Here is a 20,003-nt window from a genome sequence, read left to right as displayed (position 1 = left end):
GCCCCACGTGGGACAACCTGATTCCCCTGTGTCTACCTCAGCACTTAGAACAGTGCTGGGCACATAGTAAGCGCTTAACAAATACCAACATTATCATTATTATTATTATTATTATTATTAATAATATTAATGCTGGTGCAACTAATTTCCTGTTGTATGATCTTGGGCCAGTAACTTAACTTCATGCCTCAGTTTTCTGATCTGTAAAATAGGCATTCAATCCCTGTACTTCCTCCTCAGGCGGTGATCCTCTTGTGGGATAGACACTATGTCCAACCTGATTAAATTGGACTGACTCAGCACAGTGCTTGGCACAAAGAAAGTGCTTAACAAATATTGTTATTATTATTGTCATTACTGTTGTTGTTATTATTATTTCTACTATTGCAGCTTGCTCCCCCAGGCTCTCTCCCCTCCTGGTCACCTTGGAAAATGCTAAAAATTCCCTGGGATAATCCAATCCAGCTAAAAGCCCCTTAAGGAAAATTATGACTGAAGAAACAATTGCAATCCTTCAAACACAGGTAAATTTTTTTTAGAAGCTATAGAATGACAGTCATCTTTGGGAGCTACCTTACTACTAACAAGTAAGACTGTTAAATCTCGACAGAACAAAGACTTATACTAATGAAAAATAGATTTGTGCTATGAGAAAATATATTTCAACCAATCGATAGTATTTGAGTATTTATTGTGTTCAGACCACTGTACTAAGCATGTGAGAAAATACAATATAACAGTGTTGGTAGAAACTTCCCTGCCCAAAAGGAATTTACAGTCCAGAGGGGACGAATCTTTAATTTGGAGTACCATGAACATTTTCTTCCATCTAGGAAGCCTCCCATAAGTTGCTGATGGTGGTGGATATGGTGGAAGGGGGTGGAATGATCAGATTGTGCCACGTGGGTACCACAGCTCCAATACTTCCCTGTCTTCAGGGACTGATTTAAAGTCGAGGAAGTGAGAAAAATAATTTCCATTTACTTCATTGCCTATTTAAGAGAATAAAAATAACAAATAATAATAATAACAACAGTAAATTGTGGTATTTGTTAAGCACTTACTATGGGCCAAGCACTGTACTAAGTGCTGGGGTAGAAACAAGATAATCAGGTCCCACAAGGGACTTACAGTCTAAATGGGAGGAAGAACAGGAATTGAATCTCCATTTTGCAGATGAGGGAACTTAGGCATCGAGAAATCAAGTGACTTGCTCAAGGTCACACACAATGAGTAGGTGGTAGAGCCAGGATTAGAACCCTGGTCCTCTGACTCCCAGGCCTGTGCTCGGCTGTTTTCATCTCTTGGATATTTTAAAATAGAAAAATAATAATTGAATGTAGGTTTATGATTTGAGGTGATTTATTTTATTTCTAATTTTTCTTTAATATTCACACAACCATAATTGATATATAAATCCCATTGAGTACAAATGTAATCTCAGGCTTTAAATCACAGTAATTCACTGTAGAAAATGTGTTACATTTTAGGAATATACCAAGAACTTTTGCCTAAGGAATATAAACTACCTTCCTAATCACTCCACCTTGACTTATTTTGTTTTGTTTTGTTGTCTGTCTCCCCCGTTTAGACTGTGAGCTCATTGTTGGGCAGGGATTGTCTCTATCTGTTACCAGATGGTATATTCCAAGTGCTTAGTACAGTGCTTACCAAATTGTATATTCCAAGTGCTTAGTACAGTGCTCTGCCCATAGTAAGCTCTCAATCAATATGATTGAATGAATGAATGATCTCATCTATCTCACCACCAACCTCTCCCCAATGACCTGCCTCCGGCCTGGAATGCCCTCCCTCTTCATGTTTGACAGATCACCCTACCCGCCTTCAAAGATGTATTGAAGGCACATCTTCAATAATAATAATGTAGGTATTTGTTAAGCACTTACTATGTGCCGAGCACTGTTCTAAGCGCTGGGGTAGACACAGGGGAATCAGGTTGTCCCACGTGGGGCTCACAGTCTTAATCCCATTTTACAGATGAGGTAACTGAGGCACAGAGAAGTTAAGTGACTTGCCCACAGTCACACAGCCGACAAGTGGCAGAGCCGGTATTCGAACCCATGACCTCTGACTCCAAAGCCCGGGCTCTTTCCACAGAGCCAGGCTGCTTCTCAAGTGGCCTTCTCTGACCAAGCCCTCATTTCTTCTTCTCCTACTCCCTTCCGTGCCACTCTTGCACTTAGATTTACACCCTTTAATTAAAACTGCTCCCATGCTGAACCAAGGACTTATCCTTTCCCTCATGATTACTGCATCTGCCTCTTCGCTGACCTTCCGGTCTCCTGTCTCTCCTTATTCCAATCCATATTTCTCTCTGCCGAACAGATAATTTATTACCAAAAACTCTTAGTCCATGTCTCCCGCTCCTCAAGAACCTCTAACGGCTGCCCATCGAGCTCCATGAAAAACAGAAACTCCTGAACATCGGCGTTAAAGCATTCAATCATCTTGTCCCATTCTACCTCACCTCTCTGATCTCCTGCTACAGTCCATCTCTTACACTCTGCTCCTCTAGTGCCAGCTTACTCACGATGCCCTGATCGCATCTATTTCACTATCAACCCCTTTCCCGTGACCTCCCCTTAGCCTGGAACTCCCTCCCCCTCCATATATGCTAGACCACCACTCTTTCCACTTTTAAAGCATTGTTGAAGTCACATCTTCTCCAAGAGTTCTTCTCTGATTAAGCCCTCTTTTCCCCGGCTCCCTCTCCCTTCTGTGACACTGATGCACCTGGATCTGTGACCTTTGGGCATTTGTTATTCACCCCACCCCCAACCCCACAACATTTATGTATGTATCTTTAAATTATATATTATAAATTATTTATTCATATTAATGTCTGCTTCCCCCCAGACTCTAAGCTCATAATGGGGAGGGAACGTGTCTGCTAACTATATTGTATTGTACTCTCCCAAGTTCTTATTACAGTGCTCTCCACATAGGAAGCACTCAATACTGTTGATTGACTGACTGAATTAGCAGACATGTTCCCTGCCCATAACGACCTTATAGTCTAGAGACCAGTTTACAGTCTAGATTCTGTTTCTCTCCATGTAAAGCCATTTTGGAAGAACCTCGAGTGACTTTGTGGCCTTTGATTTGTCATTTTCCTTCCACATCTATGAACCTCCTTTACCAATCAAAGGAGTTGGTTATGGGCAGGATTGTCACTCTTCACTGTTGTATCGTACTTTCCCAAACACTTAGTACATACAGTGCTCTGTACACAGTAAGTGCTTAATTAATATGATTGAATGAATGAATATTGAACACTTGCTATGTGCCGAGTTCTATACTAAGTGCTCGGATGTGTGCAATATAACAGAAGTTAGTAGATATGTTCACTGCCCACAACAAGCTTATGGTCTAGCCAACCCTGACTAAGTAAGCCCTTAGCTCCCTTACTCTCCCTCTCTTCTGCATCACTCCTGCACTTGGATCTATATGCCTTAAGAATTTAATATCCACCCATAGCCCCACAGCCCTTATTTGCAAATCCTTCCTCTCTGCTATTTCCCGTATCTCTAATTTACTTAAATGTCTATTTCCCCCCTCTAGTCCCTCAGCTTCTATAAAATAAATAGTATTCATTAAGTGTTTATTATTATTATAGTATTTGTTAAGCGCTTACTGTGTGCCAAGCACTGTACTAAGCACTGGAAAAAACCAGTTGCACCCCAGATATTTACTCTATTAAGTGCTGGGGTAAATACAATATCATTAGGTTGGACATAATTCAGATCCCAAATGGGGCTCACAGTCTTAATCCCAATTTTACAGATGAGGTAACTAAAGCACAGAGAATGCAGTGACTTGCCCGAGGTCACACAGCAAAGTGGCACTCCTTGAGGGCAGAGTTTGTGATTACCAACTCTATTGTACTATAAGCGCTTAGTACAGTAATCTGCACACAGTAAGCACTCAATAAATATCACTGACTAATTGATTAGCTTTCTGGTCTGGTCTTTCCATTTTAAATTATTAAGGTTTTAGCTTTAGTCTTAAATGTTTCTTTTTCACATTTACTAAATTTGAATATAGAAAGTACTCATTACTGAAGTGACAGGTCTGAAATCAAAATGCAGTAATAATCCAAAATAAATTTTTTAAAGTAGGGGATATTGCCACCCAAACCCTCCCAGGTTTTAAATAATCTACAGCTGCATTTTATACAGTCAAAACCAGAACACCAGTATATACTTACATTTTTTTTTAAAAGAAAATGGCAGTGACAGGATGAGTTCTAGGTTCAAACAATCCCCTCAGGTTTACCCAACAGCAAATAATAATAATAATAACGATGACTACTGGTATTTGTTAAGCGCTTACTATGTGCCAAGCACTGTTCTAAGCGCTGGGGTAGGTACAAGGTAATCAGAATGTCCCACGGGGGGCTCACAGTCTTCATCCCTAGTTGACAGATGAGGTAACTGAGGCACAGAGAAGTTAAGTGACTTGCCCAAAGTCACACAGCTGACCAGCGGCAGAGCTGGAATTAGAACCCATGACCTCTGACTCCCAAGCCCGTGTTCTTTCCACTGAGCCATGCTGCTTGCTTATGCAAGTCACAGTCTGTACTAACCATGCCAAAACTGATTTCTGTGATCTCACCGCCACTTTTTGTTAACTGGGCTGATTTTCTCCCTTTTCCTTCATCTTCTTAATAGGACTCACCAATAGCCTTTGGTGTTCAGGAGACAAAAGCAGCCACAGTCTGTCGAGAGGAGCCAAGAAGGAAACCTAATTCTCCATCGCTCGGGATTCAAGCAGATACCCCGTTGTTCCAGTGCTTATGGAACGATGTGGGTACTGCCCACCCGCAACTCTAAATCAGACCTGGTTTCTGTGAGGAAGCAAGAAATCCCAGTGACTTTGCTAACTGTACAGATTAGGCAATCCTCAGGTCAGGACATGTTTTAAAGGCAAAAATAGTTTCCTACGCTAGCGGGAAAGGAGTGCTTCAATGACTGTTGTCTCCTGGCATTTACCTCATGAACATTTCTGGACATGCTTCTTTTTTGTTTTCTTTTTGTTGTTGTTTTTTAATGGTATTTGTTAAGCATTTACTAGGTACTGTATTAAGTGCTGGGGTAGATATAAGGTTGGACACAGTCTATGTCTCCCTTGGGGCTCACATTCTCAATCCCTGTTTTATAGATGAGGTTACAGAGAAGTGAAGTGACTTGCCCAAGGACACACAGCAGACAGGTGGCAGAGCCAGCATTAGAACCGAGGTCCTTATGACTCCCTGGCCCGTGCTCTTTCCACTAGGTCATGCTGCTTCTGAACAGTACTAATAGCAAAGATGCAATTTAACTGAATGAGAGAAAACACTGTTTTTTTGATGAAATTCAGTCAGTAACAGCTTTACAGAGACCACCAGCCAGTATCAAACTTTTCTAATGATGTTTTGAAGGGAACTTGAGAAAGGCACACTGAAAATATTGGGGTTCTTGTGAGATTAAGGTAAGCACAATTTTATTCCCCATAAATTAATAATCTCTCCACCATTCCAACTTCATTAGGTCTTTTCTATTCCAAGTCCCACACTATAATAATGGTGGTATTAGTTAAGTGGGTACTGTGTGACAAGCATCATACAGAGCCCTGGGGTAAATACTGTACAGTCAGATCAGATTCAGGCCTTGCCCCACAAGGGGCTCACAGGAGGGATTGGAGGAGGGGGACAGCAGGTGATGCTGGACACATAATAAGCATGTAACAAATACCATACTCATCATCATCATTTAATTCCAATTTTTCAGATGAGGAAACTGAGACCCAGAGAGGTTAAGTTACTTCCTCTGGAGGCCTTCCCAGACTAAGCTACCCTTTTCCTCTGCTTCCCCTCCCCATCATCCCCACTCGCTCCCTTTGCTCTACCACCCTCCCCGCCCCACAGCACTTGTGTGTATATATGTATATATTTACAATTATATTTATTTTATTAATGATGGGTATATATCTATAATCCTATTTATTTATATTGATGCTATTGATGCCTGTTTACTTGTTTTGATGTATGTCCCCCCTTCTAGACTGTGAGCCCACTGTGGGGAGGGGTTATCTCTATTTGCTTCTGATTTGTACATTCATTCATTCATTCAATAGTATTTATTGAGCACTTACTATGAGCAGAGCACTGTACTAAGCACTTGGAATGTACAAATTGGTAACAGAGACAGTCCCTGCCCTTTGACGGGCTTACAGTCTAATCGGGGGAGACAGACAGACCAGAACAATATCAATAAATAGGATCAAGGGGATGAACATCTCATTAAAACAATAGCAAATAAATAGAATCAAGGTGATGTACATCTCATTAACAAAATAATTAGGGTAATGAAGATATATACAGTTGAGCGGATGAGTACAGTGCTGAGGGACTGGGAAAGGAGAGGGGGAGGAGCAGAGGGAAAGGGGGGAAAGAGGGTTTAGCTGAGGAGAAGTGGGGGGGGGGGTAGAGGGAGCAGAGGGAAAAGGGGACCTCAGTCTGGGAAGGCCTCTTGGAGGAGGTGAGCTTTAAGTAGGGTTTTGAAGAGGGGAAGATAATTAGTTTGGCGGAGGTGAGGAGGGAGGGCATTCCTCCCTCCAGGCACCTAGTACAGTGCTCTGCACACAATAAGTGCTCACTAAATATGCTTGAATGAATTAATTGGTGCAAGGTAATACTGCAGGCAAGTGGTGAAGCTGGGATAAAAACCCAGGCCACATGACTCCCAGGCCCATGATCCTTCCACTAAGAAAGACCAGAGGACTGAATTCTAGCCCCAGATGTGACCGATGCGGCATCTCACCCCTCCCTTTGCTGACCTTAAACTCGGCCGATCACCTCCTACTCCATCCTCCCCAGGGACTCCAGCAGGAAAGTTTCCTTGGAAACTTTCCTCTTGAGGAATCCCTGCCTCCAGTAATAGCAGCAGTAAATGAATCAAGCAAAACAAGAAAGTTGATTCTGGTTTGACCCTTTCCCAACCCTATCTTTATCTGCTATTTTCCAAACAACAATTACATTTCAATTGGTTTATCCCCATAACCAACCCATGAACCTTCCCAAATGAGGCTGAAGGGTGCCTCAATTTGTCCTGGGGCTTGCAAACAGTTAGGTCTACTCAGTCACCTCTGGCTGATGTCAGCCACAAACCTTTGCTTAGAAGCAGAGCATCTCCCTATCCCCATCACCAGAGCTACTTAGTGACAAATAGAGCCACTTTTACAGGATAGTGCACCAGCCTGGGAGTCAGAAGCAGGTAGGTTCTAATGCTGGCTCCACCACTTGTCTGCTTTGTGACTTTAGGCAAGTCACTTCACTTCTCTGGGCCTCAGTTACCTCATCTGTAAAATGAGGATTAAGAATGTGTGCCCCATGAGGGACATGGACTATGTCCAAACTTGAATCTACCCTAGAGCTCAGTACAGTGCCTGACACAGAATTGCTTAACAATTACCTTAAAAAATATTTACACAGTTTAAATGACTTAAATGTACACAATTTCAACATTTCACTTTTTTTGGAGGGTTAGGCACCAAAGGCCCAGAGAAACTGCCACTGTTTCCTTGGAGATACTATGAAAATAGTCTCTCTCTCCTACTCACACAGAGTGAATATTCATTTGTCTTAGGGAAGTAGAAATGACAGCTCAGTGCCACACATTTTGCTGCAGACCAGTGTTACCACCCTTCAAGACCAAAGCAGAAGGGTAATCAATCACAGATGAACTAGCCCTCAGCCACCGGCTGGAGGGAACTATTATAATCATGTTTGTTAAGCACTTACTATGGAACAAGCACTGTTCTAAACGCTGGAGTAGATGCAAGGTAATCAGGTTGGACACAGTCCCTGTCCCACATAGGCCTCACAGTCTTAATCTCCATTTTACAGATGAGGTAACTGAGGCACAGAGAAGTAAAGTGACTTAACCAAATGGACTGACAAATGGATTAGAACCCATGACATTCTGACTCCCAGGCCCGTGATCTATCCACTAGGCCACACATTGTCACAATGCTAATGACTAAGCCTCTTCCCCTTCATGGACCGAAAAGTCTGTTTAAAGTCCTCACTTTGCCTCCAGACCAAACACCTCCTCCCTCCCTCCCTCTCACATTTCCCTTTTTCAATTCCCTTAGACTGCTTGTCCCAGAACTGCCTTTGCCTCGAAAATGAGAAATGGAAATGGACAGGAAGGGAGAGAGGCTAGAGTCCTCTCTACTGCCTTCCGGAGCTGGGAAATAGGAGGAGATGGTAGAATGGATTCCCTGAATTGCATAAACAAACAAAGGGAAACTCCAGGAAGGAAGTTTCTGATCAGTACCTGGAAGAGATCACTTCCCCAATAGAAATCACGACATAGCTTTCTCCAGGAGTACAGGACCTAGGAAGATTCACAGCTACAGGATTTCACTGGAATAGAAGAGCAGAATTCTGCTCCTAAGAGCTGCTGCCACTTAGGCTGAGGAAGGGGTGGGGCAGCAGAATGTGGGCCTTATGGCTGATGGGTTTATATAACTTGGGGTGTTGGAAATTAATTGAATAAAGTTGTTGGAAGAGGTGGGAATTTAGGAAAGCTTTGAAAATGAGAGAGCTGAGATCTGTAGGATTTGGGAAGGAAGTTTCAAGTCCCTGGAACAGTGTGAGTGCGGGGATGGAGGGGGAGTTGAGAGTGAGGTAAAGTACTAATTGTGGTATTTGTTAAGTTCTTACTATGTGCTTGTAGATTCATTCATTCATTAATATTTATTGAGCGCTTACTATGTGGAGAGTACTGTACTAAGCACTTGGAATGTACAATTCGGCAACAGATAGAGACAAGCCCTGTCCAATTACAGGCTCACAGTCTAAACGGGGCAACAGGCAGCAAAGCAAAATACAACAAAACGGAACAAGACAACATCATCACGATAAATAGAATCATGGAGATATACACCTCATTAACAAAATAAATAGGGTAATAAAAAATATATACAAATGAGCACAGTGCTGAGGGGAAGGGAAGGGGGAAGAGCAGAGGGCAGGGGGGTGATGTGGAGGGAAGGAGGAGCAGAGGGAAAGGGGAGGGCTCAGTCTGGGAAGGCCTTCTGGAGGAGGTGAGCTCTCAGTAGGGCTTTGAAGAGAGTAAGAGAGTTAGTTTGGTGGATGTGAGGAGGGAGGGAATTCCAGGCTAGTGGTAGTATGTGGGCCAGGAGTCGACAGGGCCAGGCGCGAATGGGGGACTGTGAGGAGGTGGGCGGCAGAGGAGCGGAGTGTAGGGGCTGGGCAGTAGAAAGAAAGAAGGGAGAAGAGGTAGGAGGGGGCAAGGTGATGGAGAGCTTTGACTCCAAGAGAAGAAACAAGATAATCAGGTCCTACAGGGGGCTCCCAGTCTAAGTACAGGTACTGTACAGGTATTGAATCCCTATTTTGCAGATGAGGGAACTGAGGCACAGAGAAGTGAAGTGATATTTCCAAGGTCACACAACAGACAAGTGGCGGAGCCGGGATTAGGACCCAGGTCCTCTGACTCCCAGGCCTGTGCTCTTTACTTTAAGCCACACATCTTCTCAGTAGTACTGATAGTAATTAGTAAATGCTTACGGTATGCAGAGCACTGGACTAAGTGGTGGAAAAGATGATGATGATGATGACATTTGTTAAGCTCTTACTATGTGCCAAGCATTGTTCTAAGCACTGGGGTAGATACAAGTTTGTCCCACGTGGGGCTCACAGTGTTAATTCCCATTTTACAGATGAGGTAACTGAGGCACGGAGAAGTTAAGTGACTTGCCCAAAGTCACACAGCTGACAAGCGGCAGAGTCGGAATAAGAACCCAAGACCTCTGACTCCCAAACCTGGGCTCTTTCCACTAAGCCAGGCTGCTTTCAATAGAGTATGGGAAATTCCAGGTGTGACACTGAGAGAGGGAAAGCTAGGGTAGATACAGGTCACTCAGATTGGCCACGGTCCTTGTCCCTCATAGGTCTCACAGTCTGAGGGCTGAGGAAGAATAGGTAATTAATCCTCATTTTACAAATGAGGAAACTGAGATGCAGAGAAGTTGTGACTTGTCCAAGATCACACAGCAGGACGATGGAAGAGTTGGTATTAAAACTCAGGTTCTCTGACTCCCAGACCCATGCTTTTTGACTTGGCCATGCTATTCCTCTGGCCTAGTGGAAAGTTAGGAAGGGTGAGTTTGAGTTTATTGTGCTGACAGGTGATGTGGAGGTGGGAAGATGAGTATGAGCTATGGGTGAGAGGTGGGAGGATTGAGAATGGGGCACAGAGAGAAGGTTTAGAGAAACAAAGAGTGTGAACTGGGGCATTGCAGGAGAGGACAGCAGTTAGATAAGAGGGAGAGAATTGATAAGTGGCTGATAACCAATAATTAACATTTTCAAGTTTGATACAGAGATGAATAACTATGGAAGATTTTTGAGGAATGGTTTCCCAGCTAAGAATTCCCTTCTCCCCACAAGAGATAGACTACAGCTCTCCTCACATTTAAAGCCCCCTTAAAATCCCACCTTCTTCAACTAGAATTCCCTGATTGATTTCCCAGCACCCTAAGCCATATCATCCCTTTAGCCTACTCCAGCATTTACAACCTTAGCACTCATGAAGAGCTGAAATCGGAACCCAGCTCCTCTGACTCACAGGCTCACGGACTTTCCATTAAACATTAAATATTAACATCTGCCAAGCCAAGTGAAATTATTTTATTGCAGGAACCTCACAAAGACTGCTCTGCGTTTTTATCATCATTATCAATGCATTTTTATGGACCCAAATATAAAAGGAAAGGCAATATAGATATTAGATAACATCGTAGATTCCATGGCCTGGTTTAGTCCGTTCTCTCAGCTGTGCAGATTTAGTAACTGAAAAATATAAAATAATTGTGTGTGTGATGTTTGAAGCAATAACATAACCTTATCACCAGTGCCAAAAACTCCAGGATGGAGAAAAATTTGTTTTGAACAGTCACAGTCCATACAAAGCAATCTCACTGTAACCACTTCCTACTTCTCCCCAGCAACAATAATAACATCCCATTAGACTTCTGGTAATTCACCAGACATTTCCATTCATTACTTTGCATATTTACAAAGAACTTTGGAAAGATGATATGAATATCATATTTCACTCTAAGTGGGTTTATTTAGATTGGTTAGGAAAATCCTGTTAAGGATATTCGAACATCACCTAAGTGAAATGTATGCAATGAATGGGAAAAAGCATGGTCTACTGGATAAAGTATGGGTGTGGGAGTCGGAGGATCTAAATTCTAATTCCAGTTTAGCTAAATTTGCCTGCTGAGTGACCTTGGGCAAGTCACTTAACTTCACTGTGCCTCGGTTTCCTCAACTCCCTCAAATTTAGTCAGCTACGTATGGCATAGAGACTGTACCTGGCCTGATTAACGTATATCTACCATAGCACTTAGAACAATGATTACCACATAATAATCACTTAACAAATACCATTCAAAAGGAATAATCTCTAAATTGGTCAAAGCAGAGCTCACTTTCCCCAGCTATAATAATTTCATTGAGAGTTGTTATTTAGCCATTGCATGTAATAGTACTGTATGCTTTAAGGTCATTCATTCAATCGTATTTGTTGAGCATTTACTATGTGCAAAGCACTATACTAAGGGCTTGGGAGAGTATAACACAGTAACAAACAGACACATTCCCTGCCCGCAGCAAGCTCACAGTCTAGAGGGGGAGACAAATATTAGTATACAAAAGTAAATAAGTAGAGTCTTACTAACCTTTGACTTGTTGCTGTTTCTTAAACACCAATAAAAGGATGGATGCATCATTAGATGGTAGTCCTGACTCTTGTACTGTTTTATGGAGGTGTGACACCATCCTGTCAACCCCAGTACAACAACACCCTGATTGGAGTTGCAAAATAATTATATTATTTCTTAAACTAGAGAAGCAGAAGCAGAGAAGCAGCGTGGCGCAGTGGAAAGAGCACGGGCTTTGGAGTCAGGGCTCATGAGTTCGAATCCCAGCTCTGCCACCTGTCAGCTGTGTGACTGTGGGCAAGTCACTTAACTTCTCTGTGCCTCAGTTCCCTCATCTGTAAAATGGGGATTAAGACTGTGAGCCCCACGTGGGACAACCTGCTTCCCCTGTGTCTACCCCAGCGCTTAGAACAGTGCTCGGCACATAGTAAGCGCTTAACAAATACCAACATTATTATTAACATTATTATTAAACACTTACTACGTGCCAAAGCCTACTAAGTGCTGGGGTACATAGAGCTGGATCAAATACAGTTACTGTAGAACATGGAGCTCCCCGTTTTCATCCCTATTTTAATGTTGGTATTTGTTAAGCACTTACTATGTGCCGAGCACTGTTCTAAGCGCTGGGGTAGACATAGGGGAATCAGGTTGTCCCACGTGGGGCTCACAGTCTTAATCCCCATTTTACAGATGAGGGAACTGAGGAACAGAGAAGTTAAGTGACTTGCCCACAGTCACACAGCCAACAAGTGGCAGAGCTGGGATTCGAACTCATGAGCCCTGACTCCAAAGCCCATGCTCTTTCCACTGAGCCATGCTGCTTCTCCAGTGAGAGCATTAATGAACAGAAAAGTCAAATGACTTGGCCAATATCACATAGCAGGCAAGTAACAGAGCCAGGATTGGAAGCCAGATCCCCTAACTTCTAGCCCTGTGCTCTTTCCAGGCCCCCGTTCCTCCCCCTCCCCCATCTCTCACCCCCAAAGATCTGGCCACCTATTTCCTCACGAAAATCAACACAATCAGGTCTGAGCTCCCCAAAGTCACCCCTCCGCCTCTCCCTTCCCCCCCACCAACCCCCTCCCCTACTTTCCCATCCTTCCCTGCAGTATCCTCAGAGGAGATCTCCTCCCTCCTCGCAAGTGCCACCCCCTCCACCTGCGCCTCGGACCCCATTCCCTCTCACCTTCTTAAAACCATCGCCCCTGCCCTCCTACCTTCCTTAACTTCTATTTTTAACCACTCAATCTCCAAGGGCTCCTTCCCCTCTGCCTTCAAACATGCCAACGTCTCCCCCATCCTAAAAAAAACTGCTCTTGACACCACTTCCCCCTCCAGTTATCGTCCTATCTCCCTACTACCCTTCCTTTCCAAAATCCTAGAACGAGTCGTCTACAATCGATGCTTAGAATTCCTTAACTCCCATTCTCTCCTAGACCCCTCCAATCTGGCTTCCGTCCCCTCCACTCTACCAAGACTGCTCTCTCTAAGGTCACCCATGACCTCCTTCTTGCCAAATCCAATGGCTCCTACTCTATTCTGATCCTCCTTGACCTCTCTGCTGCCTTTGACACTGTCGACCATCCCCTCCTCCTCCATACCTTATCTCACCTTGGCTTCACGGACTCTGTCCTCTCCCGGTTCTCCTATTACCTCTCTGGCCGGTCATTCTCGGTCTCCTTCGCTGGAGCCTCCTCCCCCTCCCATCCTTTAACTGTTGGAGTTCCTCAAGGGTCAGTTCTTGGCCCTCTTCTGTTCTCCATTTACACTCACTCCCTCGGTGAACTCATTCGCTCTCACGGCTTTGACTACCATCTCTACGCAGATGACACGCAGATCTACATCTCCGCCCCGTCCTCTCCCCCTCCCTTCAGGCTCGCATCTCCTCCTGCCTCCAGGACGTCTCCAGCTGGATGTCGGCCCGCCACCTAAAACTCAACATGAGCAAGACTGAGCTCCTCATCTTCCCTCCCAAACCCGGTCCTCTCCCAGACTTCTCTATCACCGTGGATGGCACGACCATCCTTCCCGTCTCTCAAGCCCGCGATCTCGGTGTCATCCTTGACTCATCTCTCTCGTTCACCCCACACATCCTATCCGTTACCAAGACCTGCCGGTTTCACCTCTACAATATCGCCAAGATCCGCCCTTTCCTCTCCACCCAAACGGCTACCTTACTGCTACGGGCTCTCATTATATCCCGGCTAGACTACTGTGTCAGCCTTCTCTCTGACCTCCCTTCCTCCTCTCTCGCCCCGCTCCAGTCTATTCTTCACTCTGCTGCCCGGCTCATCTTCCTGCAGAAACGATCTGGGCATGTCACTCCCCTTCTTAAACAACTCCAGTGGTTGCCTATCAACCTCCGCTCCAAACAAAAACTCCTCACTCTAGGCTTCAAGGCTCTCCATCACCTTGCCCCTTTCTACCTCTCCTCCCTTCTCTCTTTCTATCGCCCACCCCGCACGCTCCGCTCCTCTGCCGCCCACCTCCTCACCGTCCCTCGGTCTCGCCTATCCCGCCGTCGACCCCCGGGCCACGTCCTCCCGCGGTCCTGGAACGCCCTCCCTCCTCACCTCCGCCAAACTGTTTCTCTTTCCGTCTTCAAAACCCTACTTAAAACTCACCTCCTCCAAGAGGCCTTCCCAGACTGAGCTCCTCTTCTCCCTCTACTCCCTCTGCCATCCCCCCTTTTCCTCTCTGCAGCTAAACCCTTATTTTCCCCTTTTCCCTCTGCTCCTCCACCTCTCCCTTCCCATCCCCACAGCACTGTACTCATCCGCTCAACTGTATATATTTTCGTTACCCTATTTATTTTGTTAATGAATTGTACATCGCCTTGATTCTATTTAGTTGCCATTGTTTTTACGAGATGTTCTTCCCCTTGACTCTGTTTATTGCCATTGTTCTTGTCTGTCCGTCTCCCCCGATTAGACTGTAAGCCTGTCAAACGGCAGGGACTGTCTCTATCTGTTGCCGACTTGTTCATCCCAAGCGCTTAGTACAGTGCTCTGCACATAGTAAGCACTCAATAAATACTATTGCATGAATGAATGAATGAACACCGCTTCTTTGGAAGTATCACTGTGGCCAACACTAGCTGAAATGGGCAAAAGGATTAGAGAAAGCTATCAGTCAGTTTCACTACTGCATCGGTGTTTTTAGTTAGGTACAATATTTATTGAGTGCCTACACTATCATCATCATCATCATCATCACCATCATCATCATCATCATCATGGTATTTATTGAGAATTTACCATGGTCAGGGTACTGTGTACTATTCATTCATTCATTCATTCAATAGTATTTATTGAGTGCTTACTATGTGCAGAGCACTGTACTAAGCGCTTGGAATGAACAAGTCGGCAACAGATAGAGACAGTCCCTGCCGTTTGACGGGCTTACAGTCTAATCGGGGGAGACGGACAGACAAGAACAATGGCAATAAATAGAGTCAAGAAACTCTACTAACTACCTGCAGAGTTGGTGGACATGTTCCTTGCTGTCTAGAGGAAGAGATAGACATTAATATAACTGAATAATTTAAAATATATAATTTTAGATATGTACATAAGCAATAATAATAATAACTGTGGTATTTGTTAAGTGCTACTATGTGCCAGGCACTGTACTAAGCCCTTGGGTTGATACAAGTTTATCAACTGCCTACTTGTTTTGTTTTGTTGTCTGCCTCCCCCCTTCTAGACCGTGAGCCCGTTGTTGGGTAGGGATTGTCTCTATTTGTTGCCATATTGTACTTTCCAAGTGCTTGGCATAGTGCTCTGCACACAGAAAGTGCTCAATAAATACAATTGAATGAATGAATGAAGTTGGACACACTCCCTGTCCCACATAGGGCTCACAGTCTCAATCCCCATATTACAATTGAGGTAACTGAGGTACACAGAATTGAAATGACTTGCCCAATGTCGCACAACAGACAAGAGGTGGAGCCAGGATTAGTACCCATGATCTTCTGACTCCCAGGCCCTTGTTTTAGCCATTATGCCATGCTGTTTCTCAAGCGGCTGAGGGTGAGGCAAATATCAAATGCCCAAAGATTAGGAGAAGCAGCGTAGCTTAGTGGAAAGAGCACAGGCTTGGGAGTCAGAGAACATGAGTTCTAATAGCAGCTCTGCCATTTGTCTGCTGGGTGACCTTGGACAAGTCACTTTACTTCTCTGTGCCTCAGTTACCTCATCTGTAAAATGGGGATTAAGACTGTGAACCTCACGTGAGAGTACCTGATTACCTTGTATCTACCCCAGGGCTTAGAACAGTGCTTGGCACATAGTAAGTGCTTAACAGATACCACAATTATTATTATTATTATTAAAGATCTAACTACAGAGATGACGCAGAAAGGAGAGGGAGCCAGGGAAAAGAAGGCTTAACTTCGGGAAGCCTCTTGGAGTAGATGTGACCTTAAAAGGCTTTAAAGGTGGAATGGGTGGTGGCCTGGGGTAGTTGAATGGGGAGGGAGTTTCAGTCTAGGAGTGGGAGGACATGGTAAAGGAGTTGGCAGCAAAATAAGTGAGATGGGGAAACTGAGTCAGCTGGCACTGCAGGAGCAAAGGAGGCTGGGCTGTAGTAGGAGATCAGTGCAGTAAGATAGGAGGGACAAGCTAAGTGCTTTAAAGTCAATGTTAAGGAGGTGGATGGGCAACCATTCAGCTTCTTGAGGAGTTACTTGTGCATTATGTGAAAAGTGTATAACAACAACTCAAAGTGAATGGTAAGAAGTTAAGTGCACCAACTCTCCCATCTTACATCAAGGGCTTAGTTCAGTAGTCTGCATACAGTAAATGTTCAGTAAGTACCACTGGATGATTACCTATCAGCTTTCCTCATCTGTTAACTCTCCAACTCACACCCTTTGTCCCTCCCAAGCTCACCTTCTAATTACCTCAGTCCTGACACTGTTATCTCCATTCCCTCACTCTTGCTCTTTCCCCAGTCAAGTCATTCAATGGTGTTTGTTTATAGAACACTGTACTAGGTGCTAGGAGGAGTACAATACAGTAGAGTCGGTAGACACATTCCCTGCCCACAAGAACTTTATAGTCAAGAGTTGGACTGGAATGCCCTCTTTTTTCCTCCCCTCAAAAAATCTGACAGACCACACTCAGATGACTCTTTCCCCATGTTCAATCAGTCAACAATAGTATTCTTTGAGTGTTTATTCTGTGCAGAGCACTGTACTAAGTGTTTGGGAGAGTACAATTCAGTATTGTGGCCTAATGGAAAGCTCATGGGCCTGGGAGTCAGAAGGTCTGGGTTCTAATCCTGACACTGCTATGTAACCTTGGGCAAGTCACTTAATTGTTTGTATCTCAGGTTCTTCACCTATAGGTTCTAGGCTGTAAGCTTGATGTGGGCCGGGAATGTATCTCCCAACTCTCCCAAATGCTTAGTACAGTGTTCTGCACACAGTAAGTGCTGAATAAATATTGATTGATTGATTGATTGATTGATTGATAAAATGGGGTTTGAATCCCTCCTACCTAGACTGTGTTCACTAGGCAGGACAGGGACTATGTCCAACCTGATTAGCTTGTATCTACCTCAACACTTAAAACAGCGCTTGGCACCTGTTATGTGTTTAAGAAATACTATTATTAATACAACAGAATTAGTAGAAACATTTCCTACCCACCAAGAGCTTACACTAGGTTTAAAGTCCTCAGAAAATTCCACCTTCTCCATTTAGCCTTACCTGATTAACTTCCAACTCCTTGAGTCACATCAGTCAATTAGTACTTCTAGCACTTACATATTTATGTTACCCTTTCTCAGGACTTGTGTATACGTGTAAATTGAATAGTCAACAATGTACTCTTTATTTGTAAGTGTTTTTATGTCTGCCTTCCTCATTAAAATGTAACCTCACAATGGGCAGGGAACACAAATTCGTGAAGCACTCCATATCTTTTATTTTTGTTAATGAGGTGTACAGCTCCTTGATTCTATTTATCTCGATGATGTTCTCTTGTCTTTGTTTTGTTCTGTTTTGCTTTGCTGTCTCCCCCATTTAGACTGTGAGCCCATCATTGGGCAAGGATTGTCTATATCTGTTGCTGAATTGTACATTCCAAGGGCTTAGTACAGTGCTCCGCACATAGTAAGCTCTCAATAAATACTATTGAATGAATGAATGAACTTGTCTCAGTTTTCAGCTGTACTTTCCCCTGCACTTATTATTATTATGCTATTTGTTAAGCACTTACTATGTGTAAGACACTGTACTAAGTACTGCCAAATCAGGTTGAACACAGTCCGTGACCCATGTGGGGCTCACAGTCTCAATCCCCATTCTACAGATTGGGTAACTGAGACCATGAGAAGTGACGTGACTTGCCCAAGGTTACATTTTAGTGGACAAGTCCACCTTATTTGGCATCAGAGCTCCCATTGACCCATTTTCCTGCAGTCAGAAGGTTGTGGATGCAGGGGCAGCATGATGTAATCTCAACATTCAGAATATAGGGAAGGCCGTGGCTGCTGCTTCATTGTGGATGTGGTTGTGGCTTTGACTTTTGAATTCCAAACCACAAGGAGACTGAGACCCTGCTCCTCTAGCCATGCTGTCCTCTCTATCAGTCAATCAATCGATTGATCAATTGTATTTTTTGAGTGCTTACTGTCAGCAGAGCACTGTACTAAGATCTTGGTAACTAAGATCTATAACAGATACATTCCCTGCCCATGCTGAGTTTACAGTCTTGAGTCAGAGACAGACCTTATTATGGATATGTATATAAGGGCTGTGGGGCTGGGAAGGGGGACAAATAAAGGGAGGAAGTCAGGGCAAACCAGAAGGGAATGAGAGAAGAGGAAATGAGAGCTTATTCATTTTTTCATTCAATCGTATTTATCAAATGCTTGCTGTGTGCAAAGCACTGTACTAAACATTTGGAAGAGTACAATATAATGACAGACACATTCCCTGCTCACAGTCTCAGGGAAGGCATCTTGGAGATGGTATGCCTTCAATAAGGCTTTGAAGGCTGGGGGGAACAGTAATTGTCCATTGCTAATGAAGAGGGAGGGTGTTCCAGGCAAGAAGCAGGACCTGAGCAAGAGGTCAGCAGGGAGATAGACAAAAGTGACTTACAGCAAAGTAGGGTAACATTGGAGAAGCGAAGTGTGTGGGCTGGGTTGTAGTAGGAGAGTAGTGAGGTGAGAGGAGGTGGGCAAGGTGACTGAGTGCTTGAAAGTCAATGATAAGAAGTTTCTGTTTGATATGGAGGTGGTTGGGTAACCACTGCAGAGTGGGAAAAGTGGACTTAATGTTTTTGTAGAAAAATGGTCTGGGCAGCAAAGTGAAGTATGGACTGGAGTGGGGAGAGACAGGAAGCAGGGAGGTCAACTAGGAGGCTGATAGAGTAATCGAAGTGGGTTAGGATAAGTACTCTCCCTCTTGTGTATACAGCACCACCATCCTTCCCATCTCACAAACCTGTCACCCTGGTGTCATCCTTGACTCTGCTCTCTTAATCAACCCACATATCCACTCCATCACCAAATCCTGTCAGTCTCATCTTCACAACATTGCCAAGATTCGCCCTTTCCTTTCCACCCAAACCACTACCACATTAGTACAATCACTCATCCTATCTAGCCTAGATTACTGCATCAGCCTCCTTTCTGACCTCAGAAACTTCTGCCTCTCCCCACTTCAGTCCATACTTCTCTCTGATGCCTGGATTATCTTCCTACAGAAACGCTCAGGGCATGTCACCCTGTTCCTCAAAAGGCTCCAGCCTATCCGCGTCTGTATCAAATAAAAACTCTTCCCTATTGGTTTCAAAGTTCTCCATCACCTTGCCCCTTCTTACCTTACCTCCCTTCTCTCCCTCTACATCCCAGCCTGCACACTCTGCTCCTCTGAGGCTAACCTTCTCACTGTGCCTTGATCTCTCCGGTCTTGCTGCGGACCCCTGGCCTAAATTCTTACTCTGGCCTGGAATGCCGTCCCTCCTCAAATCCGTCCGACAATCATTCTCCCCACCTTCAAAGCCCTACTGAAGGTGCACTTCCTCCAGGAGCTCTTCCTAGACCAAGCCCCACTTTTCCTCAGCTCCCACTCCCTTCCACACCACCCTGACTTGCACCCTTTGCTCTTCCCTCCTCCCCTCCCCACAGCACTTATATGTAGATAAGACTGTAAGCCCTTCCGATTAGGCTGTAAACCCATCAAATGGCAGGGACTGTCTCTATCTGTTGCCGACTTGTTCATT

The 20,003-nt window shown here is 44.3% G+C and overlaps 1 protein-coding gene across 2 annotated transcripts in view; it reads right to left on the bottom strand.

Moving 5' to 3' along the window:
* Window positions 1-4,830, bottom strand: part of ADIPOQ (adiponectin, C1Q and collagen domain containing) — a 97,194-nt gene extending 92,364 nt beyond the window's left edge. The window contains exon 1 of one of the 2 annotated variants that reach the window (XM_039912794.1): window positions 4,699-4,830. The gene's annotated coding sequence lies outside the window, so the exon portion shown is untranslated. The remainder of the gene's footprint in view (window positions 1-4,698) is intronic. The other variant, XM_029082489.2, reaches the window with a different exon arrangement.
* Window positions 4,831-20,003: the final 15,173 nt, after the last annotated feature.

The sequence above is a fragment of the Ornithorhynchus anatinus genome, chromosome 1, assembly GCF_004115215.2.
Source record: "Ornithorhynchus anatinus isolate Pmale09 chromosome 1, mOrnAna1.pri.v4, whole genome shotgun sequence".
Classification (NCBI taxonomy): domain Eukaryota; kingdom Metazoa; phylum Chordata; class Mammalia; order Monotremata; family Ornithorhynchidae; genus Ornithorhynchus; species Ornithorhynchus anatinus.
This window is presented reverse-complemented; position numbering and strand designations above follow the sequence as displayed.